The 8,367-nt window shown below is 39.1% G+C and overlaps 1 protein-coding gene across 1 annotated transcript in view; it reads right to left on the reverse strand.

Annotated features, from left to right (window-relative positions):
- The window catches only part of LOC134658288 (IQ motif and SEC7 domain-containing protein 1), a 262,519-nt gene extending 254,641 nt beyond the window's left edge, over positions 1–7,878 (reverse strand). The window contains exon 1 of the mRNA XM_063513891.1: positions 7,441–7,878. The gene's annotated coding sequence lies outside the window, so the exon portion shown is untranslated. The remainder of the gene's footprint in view (positions 1–7,440) is intronic.
- Positions 7,879–8,367: the final 489 nt, after the last annotated feature.

An 8,367-nucleotide genomic window follows, 5' to 3' on the forward strand; every position in this document is an offset into this window, starting at 1 on the left:
AGTGGCGGTGCGTCCATAAAAGCCGATTCCCACCGGCTTGCCTGTTTTTGGACGTTGAGCAGAATTGTAAAGGAAATATGAAAGCCAAATTAGCCCCGGCTTGCCTATGGATATGTTTGACGCGCCGCCACTGCTGTGTAGGGTGTCATTTTCTATGTATTTGTGTCGTCATTACAGATTGGATTTTGTATGTAAGTGTGTGAGAAGTGCGACTGTGTGCACGTTCCCCCCCGCGAAAAATGGCAGAATGGTTTGAATGTCAAGATATCGCTTGGGCCTATCCCTTCCGACGTGTCGGAAGCCCGTGTTGATCGAAGACTGAAAGGATTTTCACGCGGTTTTCACCTATCAATAGAGTGATTCTTGAGGAAGGTTTAGGTGTATATTTTGTTAAGGTTTTGTGTAACCCGTGCGAAGCCGGGACAGCTCGCTAGTACCAAATATGTATAATATCTGAACTATGAAGTTGCAAGCGTCTATAGGCTACATCTCGCTTCCCACCCAGCATACTTTATTGTCATAATATGTATGTATGTATGTCATACTCGTAAATGTGGAATAAAAAGCGGGCAAATTAATTACTTCATTTACTTCTCACAAATCTCCATACCACCATATCTGTGTCCAGTGACGTCACACTGACTCAACCGCCCCAGATGTGGAGATAGCATTGTTTGGAAGCGCGTTTACGATGCCTTAAGACGGTTCAAGTTCATACAGCTCGCCGAGTATTTGCCTCGAGCAGTTTGTATGTATGTATAGACTCTTTATTGTACAAAACACAAATTTATGGCACAGGATAAGCGGTACAAAGGCGCTAAGTAAGTAAGGGGGATTTGTGACAATTCAATTAACCTTTCGTATGTGTGGCGGTCTGAAATCGTGGGTTTATTCTCGGTCGTGCCGTATAGAGCAGAAAAAAATGTTCTAGGAATAAAATGCAAAAAGATGACTAAATCTTTGGTCAGAATCTTTATAAACAGACGAGAGGTTAATCTCTATTTATGAGCCCAAAATTTTAAAATAACAGGCCGATGTATTCCTAGGAATGTAAGGATTGTTACAAATGTAATAAAACATATAAGTCAAGTCAAGAACATCAAGTACTTTTGGTTTTAAATGAACAAACGAATTAAAGACACTGTAACTTTACACTTTAATTGCGTATTTAATGTATAAAAATAGTTATATCTCATTAATTTAAGCCCTTGTCCTAATTTGACTGTTGTTGTTAATTTTTAAAATCTAGCTATCCCGAATTTTGTTTTTCTTGAATGAGCTAGTAAGTGGTGGCAACTGTATTGGTTTATGAATTATGTATAGACATTAGTTAGAAGAAACATGTACCGTTTGTGCCCAAATAAACATTAAAACATTAAAACAAGTAGGTAAATTGAAATTATATAGGCAGACGTTTAGCTGTTGATATCGGAGAATATAAAAACAGGTAGAAATACAAATTTGAAGCTTTAATTCGGTGTCCGGGGAAATAATTAATAGCGAATATCGCGCTCGGCGTAGCAAAGATTATTAATTACCTACTTATATTACATCCATTATTATTATTATTAAGGCGCTTTCGCACAGCTGAAACCGGTCTGGGACTCGAACGTGCTCACGCTGAGGATCAAGATTTCCCTCTTCGATTCCATAGTGAAGTCTGTTTTGCTCTTCGGCTGCGAGACTTGGAAGGGCACAAAGGGTCTGATGGGCAAGCTGCAAGTGTTTGTTAACAAATGCCTAAGATCCATTCTGCGCGTATTCTGGCCGAACACTATCAGCAACAAGGATCTATCGAATCGATGCCACCAAGTCCCGGTCAAGCAGGAGATCGCTCAACGGAAGTGGAAGTGGGTTGGGCACACCCTTCGAAGACCGGAGGACAACACGGCTAGGATCGCGTTCACGTGGAAGCCGCACGGGAGCAGGCGGAAGGGCCGGCCGGCGCACACGTGGCAACGTACTGTCGACGCCGAACTGCGGGCAGCTGGACTGAGTTGGAGGGACGCGGAGCGCGAGGCACAGGACAGGAGTGGATGGCGACGTCTCACGAAGGCCCTTTGTACCAATGGGGTACCATAGGACGACAACAACAACAAACATTACATCAAAATACAACGCACGCTTTACTGAGCTTGAGGCTCCGTCACACAGGCGCGTTTTCCGGGCGCGGCGTGAGCGTTTTGTATGTAAAAGCGGCGCGCCCCGCTCACGCCGCGCCCGGAAAACGCGCCTGCTTGACGAAAAGACATAGTATAGTTTCATGTCGGAAATCATCCCTGAAGATTGCACTCTCTTGGGAGGTGGAATTGCAAGAGTTAATGAATTATTGCTGAATAAACATCTTTCTTTCAACTTTCAGTCACTTTTTTAAGTCAGTATCTTCCAGAAAAACTAAACAACCTATACCAGGTGATGAAAAGGCACAGTAAAAGGGTTAAAGGGTATTCCCCGTTGGATATATGGATATTACGTATCATTTTATGATTAATATGCACCGTATGTGCAGTACAGTTCTATAAGTCTCGTAAAATAGGTACTGAAGTAGAACTGTATCACTTTGTAATATTGAAAAAATTAAAAAAAATCTAAATTAAATTATTTTCAAAATTGCTTTTTTGGGGTTAGATATGAGGATGTCACGTATTATTTGTGGTATATTGTACAAAAAAAAAATCTGCCATATCGTCTCTGGAGGAGCCCAAACTTGGTATGTTTTGAAAATTATTTTTGTTTTAATTAAAAAAAAATGGCTGAAATGTAATGATGTGGTATATTTTTAGAATCGCCTCGAAAAGCCCTTTCATATGATACCACACACGATGGGTTTCTGAAAAAAACATTTTTTTTTTCCATACAAAAACAAAAATGTTTCGGCACGCCCCTCCTCAGGGAATTTTTTTTAGGAACTGCGGGTCAAAAAATTTGTTTTGACCTCTAGTATGCGTGTGCCAAACGGCTAACCTGTACATCGATTTGCAGTATCTTAAAGTGAACAGGCTAGACTATTTAATTCGGTGTCCGGGGAAATAATTAATAGCGAATATCGCGCTCGGCGTAGCAAAGATTATTAATTACCTACTTATATTACATCAAAATACAACGCACGCTTTACTGAGCTTCGTCACACAGGCGCCTTTTCCGGGCGCGGCGTGAGCGTTGTTTCGCTCACGCCGCGCCCGGAAAACGCGCCTGTGTGACGAAGCCTTTACTGAGGGGCTAGGTCGAGCTGTATAAAATGTTCCAATAATATTTATTATCTATCAATTATCAAATCCATACTAATCCATACTAATATTATAAATGTGAAAGCGTGTCTGTCTGTCTGTTACCTCTTCACGCTTAAAGCGCTGAACCGATTTAGTTGAAATTTGGCATAGAGATAGTTTGAGTCCCGGGAAAGGACATAGTATAGTTTTCATGTCGGAAATCATCCCTGAAGATTGCACTCTCTTGGGGGGTGGAATTGAAAGAGTTAATGAATTATTGCTATTAGCATTATCCAGGCACTATACTTACTTTAGCTGCTATCACTAATTCCACGCAGACGAAGTAGCGGGCAAAAGCTAGTAACGTAACTACATAATGTAGGTACAATTACCTAATTATGTCCCATATAGGCAAACTACAGTCTCGTAGGTGCAGGGACACAGCCAATACATTCGAACAATCCTCGCTTCGCTCCGATGCGTCGGGAATAAGCTGGATGCTCAAAACGCCAGACGGGCGTATGTCCGTGTTAATTTTAAACGGGCTAGTCTTTTTAATCTAACGTCTGTAAGAAGACCGCGTAGAAAAAAAAAACGGCGGGGCGTTGCCCCGCACGTGAAGGGAATGGTAAGTAGGTATGTTATTAGTGGATATAATAAGGTTTGTTTCTGTAATAGTGTAATCGGTATCACTTACGATTACAATTCTGAATAAAACCTTTGGGTTAGTTGTAACAGAGTTTCGTAGGGTGCGTTATTCATCCTTCAACAAAGTATCTTTTTATTTTTAATCGACTTTCGAAAACGGAGGCTTAAACGGAGGCTTTCGAAACGGCGCAATAAACTTGTACATATCTTCTTATATCCAGTATCCACTACTTTCTGTGTTCAATAGATAAAAAATAGGGAACCCCTGACCCCTTGGGTTGCCAGATCAAAAGGCGCTATTATCGGGAAAAATATACATTTTTCGGGATTTTTGGAGTTAAGTCGGGAAAAAAGAAACATTCAAATTAAAGTAATTGTATTAAAACAACGATAGTTTACATTATTGGCAATGGCACTACGTCAGCTGCTCTGCCCAATCTCGCCATGCCGCGCTGACGGGCTCGACGCGGGTCGCTCGCTCGCTCGACGACAGTTAGGAACTTGAAATCCTTGTTTTATAATGTTAAGCTGTTTTTCGGGTCAATTTTCACTTTGTCGGGAATTGGGAACATGCTAAAAATCGGGAGAATCCTGCCAAATCCCGACCATCTGGCAACCCTGAGTGACCCCTGAGAAAAGTCGAAATTTAGTTATCTACTTCTTTTATTGCATCTTCTTTTACATATTCGAGTGACAGAGAGGCATCGGGCAGGTGTAAGTGTAACTAACTTTCGACTATCGTGTTTCGTGGTACATTCGCCATCAGATATATCGGAGCCGCCAATGTGCCCAAAAATATCTGGACACGCACTGTAACGCCTTGACAATAGAGGCGAGTTCAGATATTTGTGAGCATCTTGTCCGCTCCTATATATCTGATGACGACTGTACCTAAGCCGTCAGATCTGACAACTAGGTAGGTAATAGGTAGGTACTTACTAAAGGTTCCGTCACACAGGCGCGTTTTCCGGGCGGGGCGTGAGCGTTTTATATGATATGTAAAAGCGACGCGCCCGCTCACGCGCCGCCTGGAAAACGCGCCTGTGTGACGGAACTTTAATTGTATCTTTCGGCTTTTAATAAATACCTACTATCTGCACCTAATTTATACAAACAAAGGGACCATAAAGGGGTCAAAACGGATGGCGATTTGAGGTATTTTAGCGTGACGTATTATCTTAATTAGTTTTTATGAAAATTACGCTCTCTGAATACCTACCATTCGTGCGGTGCGAATTTATTAAGCTCATTTGAATAGTAATGGGGGATATGACGTCATCGTTTAGCTGAAATTTAATATCCTGGGTGTTATCAGTAAGGCCTACCGCGAAAATCGTTATTTCATTATCTGCCTCTCCATCATTCTTGTCGTATTCGAGTAGGAGCAGGCGTGGCTCACTCCGCGATTTCGTCGTTTTGCTACAGGTAGCTAAAAGTACATCCGTTCCGCCCCAATTTTGGGGAAAGCCATAAGCCGCGCGTGGCGCTGTCGCCACCTAGCGGCCATATTTTGCTGATCGTAACAGACGCGTTTTGTTAGAGAGTGAGTCTTCTGTACTTAGTACTATTATTTTTGTGGTAAGAGGCAAATAGACGAACAAACGAAAGAAGTGATTCACGGTACGTCCTCAGTTTAATTTAATTTGTCATTTATGCCACAACCTTTTTAAAGGCTTCGTCACACAGGCGAGTTTTCCGGGCGGGGCGTGAGCGTTTTATATGTAAAAGCGGCGCGCCCCGCTCACGCGCCGCCCGGAAAACGCGCCTGTGTGACGAAGCCTTTAGAGTCCCACCGAAGTTTCGGTTTCGGCCAAAACTAGAGCGAGACCGAACGTTCTAGAGGAAAATGGGGACTACGTTTGTATGGATAAGCGGTCGTTTCCTTTCCTCATAAAGCTAGGCAACTCGCATGTGTCTCACATGCAACTTTACAACTGTAAATATAAAAACTTGGAGTACCTACTGTTTATTTTTATTATTTTGTTATGATCAAAATAAATCTTATCTCTAAATCACTATCAACACGAAACCCCAAATCAACACTATCAAAATAACACTTTCTGTTTCTTTAAGGAAATCCCCATTTACCAGTACCATGTTTATCCAGTCATACAAAAAATACCCCGTAATCATAATAATTCTTCCCTTCCCCGTGGAAATTAGTCATCCAAATGTACCCTAACTGAGGGTGGTGAAGTGTCAAAATAAACATAACAGACATGGGTGACAAGAAACATAAATGTCTGACTGACTGTACTTGTCATTTTTGAGATTAAGTGATGATATTTTTATGAGGAATTGTCTGAGCCGGTAGAAAGTTGTTTCAGGGTACATTTGTTTGAGTTATAGTAGAATTAGTAGATACAATATACATAACATTAATAATGTTATCATTCTGGTTTTACTTTAGTATTTTGAGAAATTACAAATTGATATCCTGATTTCTGAACTGAATTTGATTTATTTATGATAGAGCAGAGTATAAGTACCTTTCTATTTGAAATCGGTGTACCAAATTGTTTAAGATTTGTTTATTCACTTTCATATTAATTTTTTTTTTAATGTATGTAAATAATAAACTTTATGTTTTAATGTGATTGCAGGATTATGTTTTCATAGCTAGCTGAAGTGGTTTAATCTTGAAATCCATTAACCTTTTTCTGATTTGCTATAATCCTAACAAAATATCATAATTATTATTTCATAACAAAATATATTTGAATTTTAAATCCTGTCATTCCATTTAAAATTCATTACTCGGTCTGCCCAATGGTAATTACTGGATACCTATGTATTCAATGAATGATTGGCAAATTAAATTCATATTTTTTTAAAGTAATAAATAGTAACCAAATATAAAGGCCAGCCAATATCAATCTAGTTCTTCCCAGCCACAAATGAAATGTTATTTATTAATAAGTTTAGGTAGCCTTAGGAAAAACACAAGTTCATCAGTATGATAGTCTTTCTATCACAGACTCCTTAAAGGACTATTTGATTGGTGTGATTTGAAAGGTATGTATATTTAAAGTATTTAAAAGTACATTTATAAAGCCTTTGCAGCCAACAATGTTTAAGTAAGTAGCTGGTCTAATTCACTAACATTATATTTAACAACCTAGGAAACATAAATGCTTGGTATGACTTGGCATCTTAGAATTAGGATTTACCTTGCTAATAATGAAATATAGTAATTAAATTGATTGAAAATAAAGCAATAATATTATCCTTACAATTTTATAACCAGTACATCCTTGCAATTAATTAAAAGTAAAACTAATTAATTAAAAACAAAAACTACCTTAAATCACTATGAAATCATTCCTATCCTTTACACAATGTTAATTGCTAGGGACAAGACACTTATACAAATGAGTAATCTAATAGGAAAAACAATAGCAACGGTTTATACGATTCCCATGCCGTGGTTGAATATGCGATGACCATTCCTCATTCAAGACAGTTAGCTTTTTGTTCGCAAACCACGTTGGGACGCAACACCCCATTAAATCCACCGGCATGTCTCTAAAATTGCTGATATAATACATATATAAAAGGGAGTAAATATCGATCATACACTCACCACAACAAGATAAGTAAGCCGGCTATTCTTTAAATAATAGCACAGAATTACGCCCGTCAAGTTTAACACGATAACGTTCACTTAGAATCACTAAACTGCACTTCACTGTTACAATAAGACTTTAAACATTACATTTCTTCGGCATTTTCAGTCACAATTCTGTTAAAAACACAAATTCACTGCGAATCCACTAGTGGAGATCAACATAACAACCGTTCGAAGTCAATGCGACACCGACACAAGACTGCCTCATGCCAAACTCAACTGCCACTACTGCCAGTACTATGCATACCATAGACACGAACGGTTTGTTATTGACTTCAAAGGTTTGTTTTTCCTATTACCCGACAAAATTAAATGGAACGTCTACAGACTGAATTTCCCTACATAATGAAGACTTTTTGATACGGTCCGATTATACTAGCGCCATCTATGTAAAACGTACGTAACCCTAATGACAGATAACCATAGTGTCCCGAGTTTCAAACTGTCAAATGAATCGTTTGATATTAGCTACATCTAGCGAGTTTACTTTGTACTATATTGAAAGCATACTGCAGTAATTTCTTGTAACTTCGTTGCAATGTAAATGTGAGCTGATAGATGGCGCATGTATAAAAGTTACTTTTGGTTCACAAATTATTCGTAAGATGTCTCTGTAGTTAATTTTACATTTTGTAGGTGTATTAGAGTCTGTGCGGAAAGAGAAGAGTCGTGGAATGTATGGGGCCCAATACATTCCACGACTCTTCTCTTTCCGAACAGACTCTACAATAAGTTTTCAAGGTTCAAGGCATTTCAAGGCAACCTTTTTAAATACTTACAAAAATACTCTGTATTACTCTGTATGTTGCGTTATGTCAATTTGATAGGAGTAGTCTTAAACAAATAACAACGATAAATGGTAAGAGGAATACCTATATAATT

The sequence above is a fragment of the Cydia amplana genome, chromosome 22 (genome assembly GCF_948474715.1).
Source record: "Cydia amplana chromosome 22, ilCydAmpl1.1, whole genome shotgun sequence".
Taxonomy (NCBI): Eukaryota; Metazoa; Arthropoda; class Insecta; order Lepidoptera; family Tortricidae; genus Cydia; species Cydia amplana.